Source organism: Delphinus delphis, chromosome 3 (assembly GCF_949987515.2).
Source record: "Delphinus delphis chromosome 3, mDelDel1.2, whole genome shotgun sequence".
Taxonomy (NCBI): domain Eukaryota; kingdom Metazoa; phylum Chordata; class Mammalia; order Artiodactyla; family Delphinidae; genus Delphinus; species Delphinus delphis.
Window position 1 is genome coordinate 33,031,860 of NC_082685.1, and position 19,825 is coordinate 33,051,684.

Consider the following 19,825-nt stretch of genomic DNA (forward strand, 5'->3'; position numbering starts at 1 on the left):
AGTCTTGCCAGTCTCTTTAGTTTTTACTTTTCTGATGACTTATGGGAGTAGGAATAGGGCAACAGTTTTCTCTGGGGTGTTTTGCTGCAATAGGGCAAATATTGTCTAAAAGTTTTCTGCTTTACTAGGGTGCCCCTTTCCTAATCCTTTGGCAAGAGAGAGTAAACACTTGTGGGGCTCTTTTTAAAATTTGTCTTTACCCACTGGCATTTCTAGGTTGAAAGTTTCTTCACTCAGTCCAAGATATATGAGGCAAAAAGAAAACTCTAGGAACATGCTACAATATGGCTAATCAGGTCCCAATGTTCCTAGCTTGCCTAACTTCTCTCTCTTTCAGAGTTTTCTTGTGTGTGTGTGTGTGTGTGTGTGCGCGCGCGCGCATGTGTTTAAATATGTAATTTGCAAGGTTTTAGCTGTATTTAATGGAACAAATAGGGAGACCTGCATCTACTCCATCTTCTGTTATTTCATATGAACTTTGCAATTGGTTTGTTATGTGTTGTGAAAAACCCAGTTGTGATTTTGACTGAAATCACTTTGAATTTAGTTATTGATTTAAGGAGTTTTATTTCTGTGTTCTGCAAGTGCTTTATAATTTGCTACATAAGGTTCTTGTACCTATTTTGTTAGATATATTTCTTCATACATTTTACATTTTTACCAGTAGGATCTCTTATTTTCTAATTGGTTATTGCTGATATATAGGAATGTTGGTGATTTTTGTATTCATATCTCAGATCTTGTAACCTTGAACTCTCTAATGCTAATATTTTATCTGCAAATTCTTTTAGAGTCAATATGTGGATTATCATATAATCCACAAATAACAACTGCTTTGTCTCTCCTTTTTCAATTTCTTACTTCTTATATATATATTTTTTCTTATCTTATTGCATTTTCTAGGATACCCAGTAGTTAATTTGAAGACACCTCTATTTTATGCCTGATTTAAAAGGACACTCATTTTTTTATTATTCTGTAATTAAAATCTTTCATTATTCATTTATATTTCAATAATTATAGCTTTCTCTTCTTCCTGTTAGTGTTAATATATGAAATTTTAACTGTACACATCTAGAAACATTAAAAATTGGTTTAAGGAAGAAGATATTATGTCATAGTTAATGTAATAAAGATTCCCTAAAGGCATGATATTATAAAATCAGTTTACTGCTTTACAGAATTATAAAGAAATTTAAGTGGATTTTAGCTGTAGTCTGTTTTTTTCCTTGAGGCCACTGATCAGACTTAGTATTTTTACATGTAATTACCAGAGTTATCAAGTAGACCAGGTGTTAGTAACTGAAATGATGGTAACTCCATATTAATCATCTTCTTGTACTCATATATATATAGACTATATATAGACTAAGCTTTATTTAGAGTGTTCATTTGTATACCTTAAATAGGTAAAATTTCATTCTTATGTTTCAAAGAAAAAAATATTTCTGTCTGTAATTCTTAATAGGGCAAATTATTAACATTTTAATAATGTCAGCTAGGGTCTTCTTGACAGATGTCAGCTAGGGTCTTCTTGACATTAAGATTGTGGTAGGAATTATTCAAGTACACACATTTAATGGCTGAGAACTTCACAAGATTTCTGCTAACCTCTGGTGTTAAAGCACAGTTCAGTTCCTTCATCTGTACTATCAAGTACAGATATTATATTCTACCACCATGTCAAAATTAGTATAAAGCTCAGCCTTTATGCCTGATTGGGCAAGAGAATTCATTACACCAAGAATTTTATAAATTGGTTTATGGGTTCAGATTGCATCAAATTCCACACTGATTGCCACTGACGTGCAGAACAAACAACTGTTCCTCTATTATTTTCTGTCCCCTGGTGCAGCGTTACAGCATCTAGACCAAGTTCCTTCTGTGTCTCAGCAACTGTCCTTTTTGTATATTTTAAAGTCATCTTTTATTTTTCCAGCCTTGTTTATTCCCACAAGCCCTCAAAAAATTGAAGCAACAATCATGCTTTTCCCTCCCCACATGAATCTTTAAAGGCAAAAGATTCATTCAATTATGAAGAGAAGCATGACTATGGATTTAAAGTCATCTTTAAAAATAAAATTGCCACTTTTTTCCATATAAAAAACACATCACTTTGTACAACAAATTAGTAACTGTTTCCAAGGTAACATAATATTTATAAACTTCTTACATGTGCATCCTCATCATTTCTCTAAAACAAATTCAGTTTTGTGGTAATTTCATAGTCACATTTTTAAAGTGTTCGGTACTACTAGAATTAAACCTTTTTAACTTCTATGAAACAGTCATATCCAAAAGAACGTTACTCATTAAAACCACACTATAAATCATATTTTCAGAGCATGAACCCAGAGAAGAACATAGCAGAAAATGAATAATCTATGCAGCTTCATGCCTTTTCACATATTGATTTACATGTCACTTGTCTGCAATTATTGTTTAAATACAATTCACTCTTTCCCAATAGGATACTATTATCATTACTGCATACAAGGATCAGACTTACATTAAAATGGTTTAAACCCAAGCCCAACTTTATTGTTGTTTTCACTTGGAATATTAAAGATTATTTTAGCACAAATGGAACACATATACTTGAACATTGTAGCCATCTGTACTGAATTCTATCATTCATCTGAGATCTTCTTCCTGATATTTATCAATATAAGATTGGCTAACCCTTCTCGTGACAAGTGTAAGAGCATGTTGATGGCCTGAAGACCATCACCTATACGGTTTCTGTCTGTTGCACTGTTTGTACAGGGGAATCCTATAACAAAGATGCTAAGTATGATTTCCTACTCTGAAAATTAAACGTTTCACCTATTTTTTAAAAAAAGAAATTAAAGAGGAATCTCAAGCCAAACCAAAGATTCCTTCCTCCATGATAACTGGCCCCAAATAACCCCACATGGGATGGGCATGCTCATTCATTTTTGCTTCATTCTCTGTCTTCAAACTGGAGACAGTAATCAGATGCAATTATTAGAAACCCCGACTTCATCATTCCTACCCAAGGGTGAAATGGCCTAGAGTCAGTGCTTCCAATTACGCTGGGTGGCCCAGAAATGGACAAGCTGATTTACAGATAGCTGTGCTTAGTTCTATCCCAAAGGTCCCAGAGGAAACGCCTGGAGCAGAAGCTGAATCTTCCTATCAAGTGGCTCTCAGCTCTGTCACTAGCTACAGAATTAAATAGAATGCTGAACCTGGAAGAGAGGTTTTTTTCTCTTACACTATGGTCAGTTCTTAAATCACTCCGACATTAATAGGAAAATTCCATAGGCACACTTGCATGTCCTCATTAAAGTATAGAAATTAAAGAAGAAGTGACAGAGTAATCACTAAAACCAACGACAGAGGAGATGCCCATAGGAATAACAGACTCAGTTCACATTTTAAGTAGTTCAGTCTGAAAATTTCAAAATGCAAATTCCTTTTAGGGAACTGGTATCAAAAGCATGCTCGGTCACATATAACATGTCCCATGCTGTTTTGATCAATTGAAATTATTCTTACTATTTTGGGCTTTTTAAACCAATTGCTACAGAATTCTTCTTTTTGGCCATCTTAAAGAGGGAGTCAGTAAAAGAGTAAAATTTAACAGACTTAACATTGCTTTGTTTATTGTTGGGTAGAAAGTAAAGCCCTACCTGTTCTCTGCTTCCACGAGAAGCAGACACACACACACACACACACAAACACACACACACACACACTCTTCTCCAAGGTACTTCATGGAAGCTGACTTTTAAAACAACTCCTTGTCATTTTGGACATAGTGCAAAATCTAGAACTTTATAATATAAAACCTACACCAAAATGGCACATCTCCTTTTTTATTTTCAAAGATATCAATTCTTTCCATGTAAAGGAAGGAGCCGGAAAATGAAAAATGCTTTTTAGTCCATAGCCTGAGAAGTTCCAAATCTTTTTTGAAACCAACCATAAACAGTCCTGGCAAAAGGCAAAAGAGAAATGTCTATATTCAAGTGAATATTTGCATGTTTTTCAAGACCCACCATGATTAGATCTCTGGTTTTGATGCAAAGCAAAATGCTACCTAAAAGACAGTTTTCTGGAAAGAAACTTTTAATGGTGAATAAGAGGATGAGGAAGTTTAGAGAAAGAAATAAGAAATTTATAGTGTCTGACTTGTATAGAAAGAGAGAGTGTAAAGGGAGGCCTGCATTCCTCTGTGGAGATGTGATCTGCTATCTAAAGCTAGAATTTTAAGAGAAAATAGTACAGGAAAAAAATTCACATTCCATCACCTTAACAGCCCTCCCTTCCTTGGTAAGGGTATCTGTCCACCATAGCAAATGGTGCAGAGGAGAGATGCTGAGCATTTAATGTGTTTAATAAAATTATATTATGCTGCGGACTTGCATTTGTCATCCTTGTAAGGTAATAAAAATCTACCTTTCCTGAGAAAGAATGACACCTGTAAAACTGTTCCAGACAGGTTAAAAATTTTGAAAATGCAAAGTAATCATAAACCTACAAGACATCCAAAGAGGGTAAGATTCAGAAATCAGTGTGAAATTTTTGTTTTGGGGTAAACTGCAGAAGCTAGAGTTTCAATTGTAAGTAAAAAAAAAACAAACAAACTTAAAAGTGCCATTTCTTTTTTGTGTATGTGCTTAAAAAAAAGAAGAAATTTCAGTATCATCATTAACAAGTAACATTTAATATAAGGATCTAGAAATAGTAGTTGAAAGTACCTGTCAAAGGGGGTGGGGGATAGGAAAAGGATGATGCATTGTAGAGGCCACTCAGAAATTCAGTTCAAATATGTATTCATCCAGACACAAGATGCTGCTGAGAGAGGTGAAGGAGGTTGATTTTTTTATGCATGTGAAGTGATTGAAGAACTAAGACAATGTGTGTACTATAGCATCAATTATCAGAGGAGCTCTGAGAAAGGAAAGATCCAGGTGAATAACAGACATCTGAGAAGGCTTCACGGAGAAGGAGGAACCTAAACTAACCTAAATGAGAAAAGTAGAATTTCAATCAGCAAGTTGGAGGAAGAGAAGAATGAGTTCCAGATGGGAAAATAGCCCAAACAGGAAGGAACTAATATTGTCTATTTGGGGCCTGAGATTGTCCAGGATAGGTAACAGTAGAAAAGGTTTACTTTAATATGTGAGGAGAGATGAGGTTAAATAAAAATTATGGAGAATATTAGAATAAGTAGTTTAAATGCTTTACACACAAAAACAAAAACTACAACAACACTATGGGACCAATTTTATTAAACATTTAACTAGCATTACCTCATGTTATCCAAATAGCAACTCTAGAAACACAGGTAGTAATATTATCCCCATTTTACATATGAGGAAATTAAGGCTTGAAGTAGTTGACTAATATGATTGATAACATGGATATAATTTAGAAAAGTCAGGATTAAAACCCAGGTTTGTGATTTTAAAGCCCATGCTCCTGACTGCTGTATTTCATTGCATCATTATAATTTTGTAAAATACATATCCTTGGTCTCTACAAGTATTTCACTAAAGAGAAATAAAAACCATTGCATTGATTAGAATCCCATATGTATATGAAACAAGTTGAACATTCTCTAATGTTGAATGCAGGTAGAAGGAGGGATAAAAGAGATTGTAGAACAATTAGTCAGCTGGAGCTGTAAGCAAGAACAGCTCATGAGTGGCACAGGGTTTTATAAGCCCGGTCAAGGAGTCTGGACCTTATCCAGAGGATAAGGGGGGAGCCATTGGAGCATCGGCAGTAAGTGGAATAATCACGTGTGCTTTAAAAACGTGTTCTGGTTACAGTGCAGAGAATGGTTGGATGAAGTTGGTGGTGGGGAACACTATTTAGCTAGCTGTAGAAGGAATCAAAGCTCAAGGTAATGGTGGCCTGACTTAAGAGGCAGAAATAATGGGCCTTGGTAACTGAGTCAAACGATATCTAGGTTTGTGACTTGGATAATGGGAGACAGTAATTCTACTTACAGAGTCGGGGATTTCAAAAGGATAGGGAGAAATGATGAGTTCATTTGGGGACTTGATAAGTTTGAAGTGCTTTTGTGGCATTCAAGTAGACATATCTAATGGTTGGAGATACAGATATGATACTCAGAAGCGAGGTGTGGCCTAGGTGTCAAGATTTGTGATTCGTTAAAGCCATAGGAATATGAAAGATTATCCAGGATGAGTGTGCACAGTAAGAAAGGAAGGGGGAACTAAGACAAAACCCCGAAAAAACAAAAGCCTTTCAACAATAAAGGAAGAGGACGCTAAAGAGGGGAATTAGAAAAAATGACACCAGAGAGGAAACCTACTCTTGTGTGTGGGGTACTTGAAATTAAAAAGAGAGGTTTTTCAAGATGGAAGAAGTGACAACCTATAACAAACGCTGATGAGAGCTCCAGTTAGATTAAGGAGACGAGAGACCACTGAGTCAGCAACTGAAGACATTACTAGTCATACATCCTAAAAGGATTAGAGGCCAAATTATAATGGATTGAGAGGTTAATTATTTTAAAAAGCCAGTGTATGTAGATTAGTAATTTCCAAAGATCAGTGCTGATGCCTAATCAAGTTTTCACAGATCAGAAGCAAACCCCCAAAACTAAAAGCATCAGTTTTGTTTGATGAAGCTGAATTACTCTATGAAATTGTTACCCTAAGATAATATCCCTCCAAATTTTTAATACTAAAAATACATTTCTGTTATAAAGTGAGAGTGTTAGGAGATAGTAGTAGTAATTTTCAAATACTCTTGCTAGTTGAATCTATATACCATTCCAAATTCTGCAACCTACCATTGCTGCTGAATTTCAAGTGTTTGATTCTAAAGGAATGGGTATCCAAAAGAATGTCTCAGCATTCCCTGATGGGTAGAGGGGAGGTAGAATAAAGGGGAATGCTACATGTCTGGCAATGGCATTTGCTTCTTTCTAAGTACAGAGTATAGTTCTGAAGGGTCAGTAGAGAGGTATTTGCATTTTGTCTTTGGCAGTTTCATTATGTTGTCGATTATTACACTGCAATGTTCTAATAGGAGTTTCATCATGCATTCAAATTGAATAGAGGATTCATTTAGCCACCACAACAAATTGAGCTCAGCAGGCTTCACTTCAGGAACTTCTGTGGTGTCAAGTGGTCAGTCCTTCAGTTTTAATTTCTAGATATATGAGATGCAAATTCCATGATCTTTTCTTCTCTGATAGAGCAAATGGCTCCAATTACATTCTAACATATCCTTAACTGGGAGGTAAATCACATCAGCTTGGGATGTGGTAAGATGAATCCCAAAGAAAAGATTAATTATCTTGTAAAGGTATTGTATTATCTTAATTGTTCACATCACTCAAGCTTTTCTAATTAGAAAAGTAAGTACCAACCTAGGCAGGTTTTGCCCTTGCACAATTAAAAACAGGCTAAACATTTACATGAATTATACCTTTTCAAATATTTAAACTTGATAAGGCCAGCCATCACTTTATACTTGTTTTCCTGTCATCAGACTTCCCAAAGGTCAATTGTATTTCTCTTATAAAAAGTGAAAGAATAACAGTCTCCTACTAAATAACATAAATATTTCAAGTGTATTGATGCTGCAATCAAGCCTACCAGTCCACGGTCCTCCAGCCCACGATTGTTCAGTGGTTTCCAAGATCCAGGATGCTTTTCTCCATCTGATCTATTCCAAGCATACTTTTAGCCCAGTGGTTTATTTGAAAGCCCACAGGAGATTATACACAATTCCTCTGTCTTCTCCCTTCAAGCAGCAGCTGTCATTTCTTGTACAGAATGTTTCCCATTTCACCTTTGTCTCTGGATAAATTTAGTCCTTATTAAACAATCAGAATTGGATCCTGCCTCCCAGAACAACTCTTAACCTCAGAGAAATTAATCAGACTCTCTCATGAGTTGAGTTCCAACATGTCCTAGACAGGCCTTGTTGACACCAGAGTATCCTTACTATTATGAATATTTTTCTTGATAGAGTACCCAGCATACAGTAGGTACTGAGAAGTGACCCACTGTCTCTGTGTTGGTTTCTGGTCTTCGTTTTGAAGCAGTGTGGTCTAGTGTTTGAAGAACAAAGACTTTGTACCCATACGGATATGCATTTGAATCTGGCTGTAAAACCAATTCTGTTATCTTGGGGAGAATGTTTCACTTCACTTCACTACAGAAGCAGAGGAATGCCTCCTTCCACTTCTGTAAAATGACATTAAAAATAATACCAACCTATTAGGAAGGTGTAAGGGATTAAATGTACCATGCATGTTATACACTTAGCTCAGTGCCAGGCACCCGAGTTCTCAATAATTGTTGGCTCTATTGTATTTTATTACTATAATTTATAGCCTCTTTACTGAAACTCAGTTTGAAATCTGTTTCTGAGGTCAGAATCAGAAGTGAAATATTCTTGTCATTTAAAAAGGTCATCTGAACTTGCCTGCATAGCAAATGCTTCTCTGGGTTTTAGTTCAGATGTGTCTCTTTCATTCTTACATCTTCAAAGAGGGAGACTTTCAGAGGTCTGATGGGCTGTAACACACTGTTTCTGTAGCTGGTTTACCAACTCATTGATTTGCAGCATTTCACTCAGGGCTGTTCTCTTTCTGACAGGAAGGCTTGAGGGAGATGATCTTAAATGCCAGGAGGATTTTCCACGTGGTCACAGGGGAAGAACACTGTGAGCATCTGGGCGCAGCATACAGAGAAGATTTTGAGGGTTGTGAAGCTCCATTTGTGTGTTCAGTTAATGGACCCTTGGGCTTGAGGACAATGTACTGTGGAAGGTAAGAGGGGTTAATTCATCGGTAGCTCGATTTGTGGAACTAATTCTTCAGTCTCATTTACATTTACATTAGCAGGACGTCTTTAACAGTGAGAGAGCTGTGATGTTGGATGAAATCACAGCTAACATGTTAGATTTTATGGGTATGATCTCTTTGTGTTCTCTAGCCAGTTGCCTGGAAGCCATAGATCCTTATTTACCCTGACAAGCTCTGTTCCTCTAGTGTGGTCAAGAATTTCTCCCTAGATTTTTTTTTTTTCTTTTTTTGCGGTACGCGGGCCTCTCACTGTTGTGGCCTCTCCCGCTATGGAGCACAGGCTCCGGATGTGCAGGCTCAGCAGCCATGGCTCACGGGCCCAGCCGCTCCACAGCATGTGGGATCTTCCCAGACCGGGGCACGAACCCGCGTCCCCTGCACCAGCAGGTGGACTCTCAACCACTGCGCCACCAGGGAAGCCCAAGAATTTCTCCCTAGAATTTCTGTGTCAGTCTTCAATCACTTTATCTTTAATGCCAGAACTTCTATCTAACCAAAATCATCTGATAACCTACCTTGATCTTCTCTTTACCCCTTCCCTACCTTTGATAAAAATTAATTTGACTCCTTTGAAAACCAGTCACAGTCTCTTAAGACATTGCTTATTTATGGCCATTTGTTCATGGTTCACTTTTTAAAAAATTTTTTATCCGAGTACAGTTGATTTACAATGCTGTGTTAGTTTCTGCTGTACAACAGAGTGTGTCAGTTTTACATATACATACCTACACTCTTTTTTAGATTCTTTTCCCATATAGGTCATTACAGAGTATTGAGACAAGTTCCCTGTGCTATACAGTAGGTCCTTATTAGTTATCTATTTTATGTATAGTAGTGTACATATGTCAATCCCAGTTTCCTACTTTATCCCTCCCTTCCCACTTTAAAATCAGGTCTGAAGTATATGAAGTTGGTGCTACTAATCTAGTTATTGTGACCCTGAACAAGTCACCTAACTTCTCTAAACCTTGGTTAACCCATCAATAAAATGGGAATTATAACTTATACATGGTACAGTTGATTTGAGGACTACACAAAATCTTCTATGTGAAGCCTTTGGTGTTGATTTCCTAAACATTGTGCCTCCTACATTGTGCCTCCTATGCCAGAGAGAATGTTTCAAGAGACTTAGATTACTTGAAACCTGTTCCAACAGAGAAAGCAAGCACATCAAACTTTTCCCGATCTTGAGTTTCTGTTTCCTAACGTTTCTTCCTAAGCTCCAATCTAAGAGTAGATTGGGTTAGTCTACTTGAAAAAGTATTTGCACGATTTAATGCCCCATATGGACTTCAGCCAAGCCAGTGATAAAAGCAGTAATTGATCAGTACTAAAAATATTCCTCTAGTGTTTAGGCTCAGGTTAATACTTGTATACATAGGTCATATTTTCTCTTCATGACCTCATTCTTAACCTGTGTTCTAAATTCTTTTCCATACCTTTCCTAAAGATAGATGAAGATGCATCTATACCCAAACTGATTATTTAATCTGCTTGTGTTTTCATTATATTATTGCTGTCATGAGGTGGTGTCCTATTCTCAGGCCAATCAAGAATGAAGTATGCTTGGCCTAGCTGTGCCGGAAGTTAATCATTCTTCTTAATCAAATTCTTGTTGCGTTCTTGGCTACACTTACTCTTACAGTTGAAATGATGCACACCATTTCAAAGTACTGTCTCTATTCTCTTCTTGTTCAGCATCCTTCCCTCCTGAGGACTGGAAGGCTGGCACAAGTTCTTCCAAGATTATTATATCAACTTCTGCAGGTTCTATCAGCTCATCTTTACACCTCTGTAATCCTTCTGTAAGATAGACTCAGGCCATTAATACTTCTCACTCAATACTTAGCACAATGGCCAACACCCAGGAAGGGTTCAACAAAGGATAGACGGTATCATTATTACCATTCTGTTCCAGATACTATCCTGAGTGTTGCCAACACCAAAGTGAATAACCATAGTTATTATTTGCAGAGTTCATCTTCATTTTGAAGTTTTGCTTAAATTATGTTTCCATTAATGACAATAACTTTTCCTTGAGAACTCTATCTTTTCTTTCCCAATTTCCCTTGGATGCCATGAGCAGCATATCACAATTACTGGCTAATGCTGTTGGATAATACTTATAACCAATGAACTGAGCTCCATGGTAAAACTTTCAAGAAGTTCATCCATTATTTCTCTTCTTAGCTCAAAGGAGGTTAAATATCATTTGCAAAACAAGGAACTAATAAGAATCTAACATAAACTGGAGAGTCCACAGGACTAAGAAGAGCAGATGCCCAGATGGCCAGTCATATTCCGGTCACCAGGCCGACCTCTGTCCCACTTTTCTATATGAGGATAGCTGTGGTTTGAAATAAATATTCAAGTGTTGCAAAGTCAAGTTGCTTGTATATGAAATATTCTGTGAGACTTGAAAATGGACATTTTCTCATTCAAGGTTAATAGCACTTAACCTAGAAAAGTAAATATGACCCATTTTACTCATTTCATCAGACTGAAATCTCCTTAAGAAAGAGGGCATGTTTTGCTCATTGCTTCAACCTCACTGTCTTATACATGCCTAACACAGGTGATTCAATAAATATTCAATGAAAGAATAAATTCATTTTGCTGCCAATTTACCACCTAGGAAAGAACAGGTAGGAAGCAAGGAAATTTAAAAGCAGTAGGAAGTTTATTTGCAAGATTAGGAAAAGGCTATTCTGAACACATGGAAAAAAGTGCAGAATAAGAATAAATCCATACTGTCACCCTCTATAAATCCATATTTGTTGTTTATTTCCAATTGATAGTTATTTTCCCCCAAGTTTAGAGGTATTAACTAATGAAGAGAAAGAACTGAAATGCTGACTTCCTAAGATTTCAAAAAGTTGGGGGAGTTACTTTGCCTTTGTTCTTTAAGTTAGTGAAATCTTGTTCAAACACATCCACCAACCCTTCACTCAAATGTCACTTTCCTGATTGCTTTTGTTACGTGCCATTGAGTCATGGACATTGTACGGCTGACTCACGCAGTCGCGAGGTGATAAATCATAACCAGCAAATACCATCACAGAAATTACAAATGATAGACGGCATTTCAGAGGACTGTCTGTGGGAGACCAGGTATGTATTTTCACTTTGTAGCCACTTCTAAATAGCCTGCATTTGGCAATGGGAGTTGTCAAAAAAGTCAGAAGTTACTGCTAGCTCACTGCTATTCAGGCACATAGGAGGAACTTGTTAAAAGTAGAGGATTTAGCTCCTTTGTTGTTCTAGCAAATTAAAACTGAAGTTGAGAAGTATAAATCTGAAGAGAAAGCAAAGCCACTATGAGGTTCAGGCCTTTGGTGAGGAAAATTAATTGTTGCCATTATTTTTTTTAGGGATGCTTCCTATATATCTGCCTCAGCAGAGTGAAAAAGTGACATAAAGTGGCTATACTTTATACATGAATCACCACTTTGGACTCAGTTTATCTGAGTATTATATCATTGTAGTCTGAGAATTATACATAGATTCTGGAATAGCATTCGAGAGCAAATGTTAGATCCAAATACCCAACAGCTTTTAAATGACTAATTAAGACTATTAACTAGTGTGTCTCTAATGAGCATTTGCTTTATATGTTTCACAGAGTAACTTAGCCTAAAATTATGGTCTCTTCATCTGGGGCTTCCAAAACTATATTTCGTTAACATCGATAAAATTATTCTGCTATTTAAGGGAAATGGCTATGCCTTCAAAGCAAATTTAGTAAAATTTAAAAATTTATAAAATTCCAATATTTGATTCATTACCTTATAACTTGATATGATGAATACATTTAAGCACCTACAGTATCAAGAGGCAAGGGAATTCAAGGAGAACACACAAGTTATCCTCATATCATTGCAGAGAGCTGGACTTGTGTGTATTTTAAAACAAGGAAAATGTGAGTTAATCATTGTTTTGTTTTGTTTTTGCTTTGTTTATTGACTTCCAAAAATTTGTTTTGTTTCTAACAAAGTTTTAAAAAGTTTAAAAATGTGTGAAGTAACACATTTTTTTCACCCAGAAATCACATGTACTGCAAAATCTCATCTCTGAGAACACTGGGCAGGAAAAGGCAAAGTAGGGAGCTTGAGACACAAACAATCCTTGCCATTTCACTTTCTGCAAAACTCACAACCCCCTGGGAAGAATGGAAGAAGAGGAAGAGGTGAGCTATTTACTATCTAAGAATATCTAATTAAAGTCACTTGCAGCTTTTACAGGAATATAAAATTATCTCTGGTGTACGCTTAGAGGAACACAGGCATATAGATATTCCCATTCTCTTAAGAATTGTGCCAAGAAAGAAAAGCTGAAAAGGCATCTTCTTCAAAATTCTGAAGGGAAACTAGTCTTTAAGTAGGCACATTTGGTGCACTATGGACTAAAGTGTTTTAATAACATCCGTTTATCATTTTAACAGCAAGCATTTACTATTAAAAAGGTGTGTAACCAGGTGCAAAGATCCTGAGGCTTAAATTTTCAAAAGACAATGTGAAGTCATGTCAGAAACGGGAGATGCTGCCCTTCTCTCTTTATGTGCCTAAAGTGTGTGATTTTCAAGTCCTGGCTCTATGAGTGACACAACTTTTGCTCAGAACACTCTCAGTGGTCTTTTGTATGAGGAGATGATTGAAATAAGACTCAGTCACATCAGGTTAATTCAAGGTTATATTGGAAAGCTTCCGACTGTTAGCCATGACAACACAGTGAATGTAGAAATGGTAAGAACAGACACTTAAGAAAAATCAGAGTTTATTTACTGCTTTCACATATATTATCTGAGGTGGTTCTCCTAACAACCTTATATATATAGACCTTATCCACATTTGACACAGGCAACCCACAGAAAGCTGAGCTAACTTGTTGCCTTGTTGGTGTATGGAACGTATTCAAAGGATTGCAGCCCAATCACCAAAATAATTTAAAAGCCATTGCAAACTGTGAAATAATCCCACTGACACATTACAGAAAACCTTTTCAAAGTCTGCTTTCCTTCAGAACCCCAGTGCATTGAGCATCCTGTGTATCACTGATTATCACATGACTACTCTTGAATATATAAATAGTCCCTCTTCAGTCACACACACACACCTTATCAAAGTATATTATTTTCATGATCTCAGCATGTCATGTCATCTGCCTTCAGCCAATGAGAGCCATTTATTTTATATCCTGGTGAGGTTGACTCGTGTCAGTACCAAAAGGTATATGATAGTTGGCCCCTCTGCACATATAAAAGAATATCTCACTGTACTTTTTTTTTTCAGAGTCTTAATTTTATTTATTTAAAAAAAATTTTAATTTAATTTTAATTTCATATTGGAGTATCGTTGATTTACACCTGAAACTAACAAAACATTGTAAGTCAACTATACTCCCATACATTTTGAAATGAGATGTTTGCAGAAGCTCAAGGAGTTTAAGAAAATGGTGGAAGAACAAATGGCTAAATATCATCAGAAAGAGACTGATAGAAGTAAAATATAAGAAAAGATCTCAATTAGTATTAATTGAGTCTGGGAGAGTTGACTGATATTTAATTTGGTGATGACAGTAAGAAAAAGAAACTACAGGGAGACCTTCAAGATGGAGGACGAGTAAGACGTGGAGATCACCTTACGTGGATCCTCCCCACAAATACATCAGAAATACATCTACATGTGGAACAACTCCTACAGAACACCTACTGAACGCTGGCATAAGACCTTAGACCTCCCAAAAGGCAAGAAACTCCCCATGTACCTGGGTAGGGCAAAAGAAAAAAGAAAAAACAGAGAAAAAAGAATAGGGACAGGACCTGCACCAGTGGGAGGGAGCTGTGAAGGAGGAAAGGTTTCCACACACTAGGAAGCTCCTTTGAGGGTGGAGATGGGGGGTGGGCGGGGGGGAAGCTTCGGGGCCGCAGAGGAGAGCACAGCAACAGGGGTGTGGAAGGCAAAGCAGAGAGATTCCCGCACAGAGGATCTGTGCCGACCAGCACTCACTAGCCCAAGAGGCTTGTCTGCTCAGCTGCCGTGGGGGTGCTGGGAACAAGGCTTGGGCTTCGGAGGTCAGATCCCAGGAAGAGGACTGGGGTTGGCTGTGTGAACACAGCGTGAAGGGGGCTAGTGTGCCACAGCTAGCCGGGAAGGAGTCCAGGAAAAAGTCTAGAACTGCCGAAGAGGCAAGAGACCATTGTTTCAGGGTGTGTGAGGAGAGGGGATTCAGAGCACCACCTAAACGAGCTCCAGAGACGGGCATGAGCCGCAGCTAAAAGCACAGACCCCAGAGACGGGCATGAGATGCTAAGGCTGCTGCTGCCACCACCAAGAAGCCTGTGTGCGAGCACAGGTCACTGTCCACACCTCCCCTCCCGGGAGCCTGTGCAGCCCGCCACTGCCAGGGTCCCATGATCCCGGGACAACTTCCCCAGGAGAACACACAGCGCACCTCAGGCTGGTGCAATGTCATGCTGGCCTCTGCCGCCGCAGGCTCGCCCTGCATCCGTACCCCTCCCTCCCCCCAGCCTGAGTGAGCCAGAGCCTCCTAATCAGCGGCTACTTTAATCCTGTCCTGTCTGAGCAAAGAACAGATGCCCTCAGGCAACCTACACCCAGGAGCAGGGCCAAATCCAAAGCTGAACCCCAGAAGCTGTGCCAACGAAGAAGACAAAGGGAAATCTCTCCCAGAAGCCTCAGGAGCAGCGGATTAAAGCTCCACAATCAACTTGATGTACCCTGCAGCTGTGGAATACCTGAATAGACAACGAATCATTCAAAAATTGAGGTGGTAGACTTTGGGAGCAACTGTAGACTTGGGGTTTGCTTTCTGCATCTAATTTGTTTCTGGTTTTATGTTGATCTTAGTTTAGTACTTAGAGTTTATTATCACTGGTAGATTTGTTTATTGATTTGGTTGCTCTCTTCCTTTTCCTTTTTTTTCTTTTTTATATTAGATATATATATTTTTTTTCCTTTTTCTCTTTTTGTGAGAGTATATGTGTGTGCTTCTTTGTGTGATTTTGTCTGTATAGCTTTGCTTTTACCATTTGTCCTAGGGTTCTGTCTGTACATTTTTTTGTTTGTTTGTTTTTGTTTCTTAGTATAGTTTTTAGCGCTTGTTATCATTGGTGGATTTGTTTTTTGGTTTGGTTGCTCTCTTCTTTCTTTTTTTTATTACTTTTTAACTTTTTAAATAATTTTTTAGTAACTATTTTCCTTCCTTCCTTCCTTCCTTCCTTCCTTCCTTCCTTCCTTTCTTTTCTTTTTTTCTCACTTTTCTTCTGAGCCATGTGGCTGACAGGGTCTTAGTGCTTCAGCCGGGTGTTAGGCCTGTGCCTCTGAGGTGGGAGAGCCAAGTTCAGGACATTGGTCCACCAGAGACCCCCAGCTCCAAGCAATATCAAATGGTGAAGGCTCTCCCATAGATCTCCACCTCAACGCTAATATCCAGCTCCACTCAACGACCAGCAAGCTACAGTGCTGGACACCCTATGCCAAACAACTAGCAAGACAGGAACATGACCCCACCCATTAGCAGAGAGGCTGCCTAAAATCATAATAAGGTCACAGACAACCCAAAATACACCACTGGATGCAGTCCCCCACCAGAAGACAAGATCCAGCCTCATCCACCACAACACAGGCATCAGTCCCCTCCCCAAAATACAGCACCAGATTCAGTCCTGCCCACCAGAAAACAAGATCCAGCCTCATCCACCAGAACACAGGCACCAGTCCCTTCCACCAGGAAGCCTACACAACCCACTGAACCAACCTTAGACACTGGGGGCTGAAACCAAAAACATTGGGATCTATGAACCTACAGCCTGTGAAAAGGAGACCCTAAACACAGTAAGTTAAGCAAAATGAGAAGACAGAAAAACACACAGCAGATGACGGAGAAAGGCGAAAACCCACCAGACCAAACAAATGAAGAGGAAATAGGCAGTCTACCTGAAAAAAAATTCAGAGTAATGATAGGAAACATAATCCAAAATCTTGTAAATAGAATGGAGAAAATACAAGAAACGTTTAACAAGGACCTAGAAGAACTAATGAGCAAACAAATGATGAACAGCACAAAATGAAATTAAAAATTCTCTAGAAGGAATCAGTAGCAGAATAACTGAGGCAGAAGAATGGATACGTGACCTGGAAGATAAGATAGTGGAAATAACTACTGCAGAGCAGAATAAAGAAAAAAGAATGAAAAGAACTGAGGACAGTCTCAGAGACCTCTGGGATAAAATTAAACACACCAACGTTCGAATTATAGGGGTCCCAGAAGAAGAAGAGAAAAAGAAAGGGACTGAGAAAATATTTGAACAGATTAGTTGAAAACTTCCCTAATATGGGAAAGGAAATAGACAATCAAGCCCAGGAAGCGCAGAGAGTCCCATACAGCATAAATCCAAGGAGAAACACGTCAAGACATATATTAATCAAACTATCAAAAATTAAATACAAAGAAAAAATATTAAAAGCAGCAAGGGAAAAACAACAAATAACATACAAGGGAATCTATTTAAGGTTAACAGCTGATCTTTCAGCAGAAACTCTGCAAGCCAGAAGGGAGTAGCAGGACATATTTAAAGTGATGAAAGGGAAAAATCTACAACCAAGATTACTCTACCCAGCAAGGATCTCATTCAGATTCGACAGAGAAATTAAAACCTTCACAGACAAGCAAAAGCTAAGAGAATTCAACACCAGCAAACCAGCTTGACAATAAACGCAAATCAAAACCACAGTGAGGTATCACCTCACACCGGTCAGAATGGCCATCATCTAAAAATCTACAAACAATAAATGCTGGAGAGGGTGTGGACAAAAGGAACCCTCTTGCACTGTTGGTGGGAATGTAAGTTGATACAGCCACTATGGAGAACAGTTTGGAGGTTCCTTAAAAAAACTAAACATAGAACTACCATATGACCCAGCAATCCCACTCTCAGGGCATATACCCTGAGAAAACCATAATTCAAAAAGAGTCATGTACCACAATGTTCTTTGCAGCTCTATTTACAATAGCCAGGATATGGAAGCAACCTAAGTGTCCATGGACAGATGAATGGATAAAGCATATGTGGCACATATATAAAATGGAATATTACTCAGCCATAAAAGGAAACGATATTGAGTTATTTGTAGTCTAGAGTCATACAGAGTGAAGTAAGTCAGAAAAAGAAAAACAAATACCATATGCTAACACACATATATGGAATCAAAACAAAATGGTCATGAAGAACCTAGGGGCAGGATGGGAATAAAGATGCAGACCTACTAGAAAATGGACTTGAGGACACAGGGAGGGGCAAGGGTAAGCTGAAACAAAGTGAGAAAGTGGGATGGACATATCTACACTACCAAATGTAAAATAGATAGCCAGTGGGAAGCAGCCGCATAGCACAGGGAGATCAGCTCAGTGCTTTGTGACCACCTAGAGGGGTGGGATAGGGAGGGTGGGAGAGAAGGAGACGCAAGAGGAAAGAGATATGGGGATATATGTATATGTATAGCTGATTCACTTTCTTATAATGCAGAAACTAACACACCATTGTAAAGCAATTATACTCCAATAAAGATGTTAAAAAAATGAAAAAGAAACTAGAATTTGTATACAGCTTCAGAGTTGTCAGCGACGAATTTCAAAAATGCATTTCGCTTTTTTCATATGTCCTATGGTCATAAAACAATTCCTAGGGGCTTCTGGTCTCCCATTTCCTGATTCCAATGCTTAATGTATTGTGTGAGGCAATACAGCTATTCTAGATTTTTTTAGAGCAGGGGATGCAAATTTTTCTAAAGAGCCAGACAGTAAATATTTTAGACTTATGAGCCATATCTGTCACACTTGTTCAACTCTGCCACTGTAACAGAAGAGCAACACAGGCCATACTTAAATGAATGTGTGTGGTTGTGTTTCAATAAAATTTACTAACAAAAGGAAGCACTGACAAACCTTGTTTTGATTATGATTGAAGTAGTTTTCTTTTCTCTGTGCTATGCTCACTACCCAGTTTCCGTTGATTAAAGTGATTTCTGAACTGCTCCCACTTAACCTTTCCTTCTAAAGAGTCAGGTAAGGACAGAAGGAACTCAAATATTATTGTGCAATAGGCTATCTTTTTATCACTTACTTTCATGCTTGAGTAACCTCAAGCTAGGGTGGTAAAGGTACTCCTAGACTCTAAGCATGGATCTCTGTCTTCAAAGCTCATGTTTTTTCCTTCGGTCATGTGAACATTTTTTGGAGGCTTCTACAACCTGTCTCTTTGTTCTTGGACCTTCTGCAACTGCAGATAACCTATCTGATGGTCCCTTGCTACATTCTGTCCTTAGGCCAACTCATTTCTATGAAGTAGTTAATAGGTGTTATCATTTGGTGATACACATGCGAATATATCCTCTTATTAAAAGGAGACTCCCAAGACTGAAATGTCCTGAACATACAGAGAAGTACATTTCTAATTGTATACTGAATATACCATGTTAAAAATTAGACAAGAGAGTTTAGGAAAAGGCTACGTATCTAATCACACTTTGTAGGTCTTCTTTACCTACTCACAAGGCAAAGTTTGAAAATATCGTTCTTCTCTTTTCTCTCTCATATTTGAGTTTCTGGAACTGGCAAAATGTAACCACGAGTGCCCAAGGCAGCTTCCTCCCAATGTGCCCTATGTGTTCTGCCACTGTCTCCACTGCCTTTGGAAACTGGAGGTAATTCAACACTGAAGAATTTTACTGACTCTTTGCACGACTTTGGAATAAGAAAAAGTGCACATTCCACTGTCTACCGCTAATAGAGCTTATGAACATGGACTCTGGATCCCTACGTGGGTTCAAATCCTAGCACCCTTACATGCTAGGTCTGTGGCTTTGAATTACTTTTTTTTTTTAACATTTTCATTCCTCAGTGTGAGTGTATATGATGGGAATGGGAAAACACTAACCTCCTAGGGTGACAAGGATTAAAGGAAATCATATATGTAAAACACCT

General features: G+C 38.1%; 1 long non-coding RNA gene and 1 other non-coding gene across 2 annotated transcripts in view; both read right to left on the minus strand.

Moving 5' to 3' along the window:
* The window catches only part of LOC132421966 (uncharacterized), a 320,837-nt gene that overhangs the window by 153,319 nt on the left and 147,693 nt on the right, over positions 1-19,825 (minus strand). The gene's annotated exons all lie outside the window — the stretch shown is intronic.
* Positions 1,938-2,054, minus strand: LOC132423801 (U5 spliceosomal RNA). The gene has a single exon (XR_009519105.1). It is a non-coding gene; the product is annotated as a U5 spliceosomal RNA (small nuclear RNA).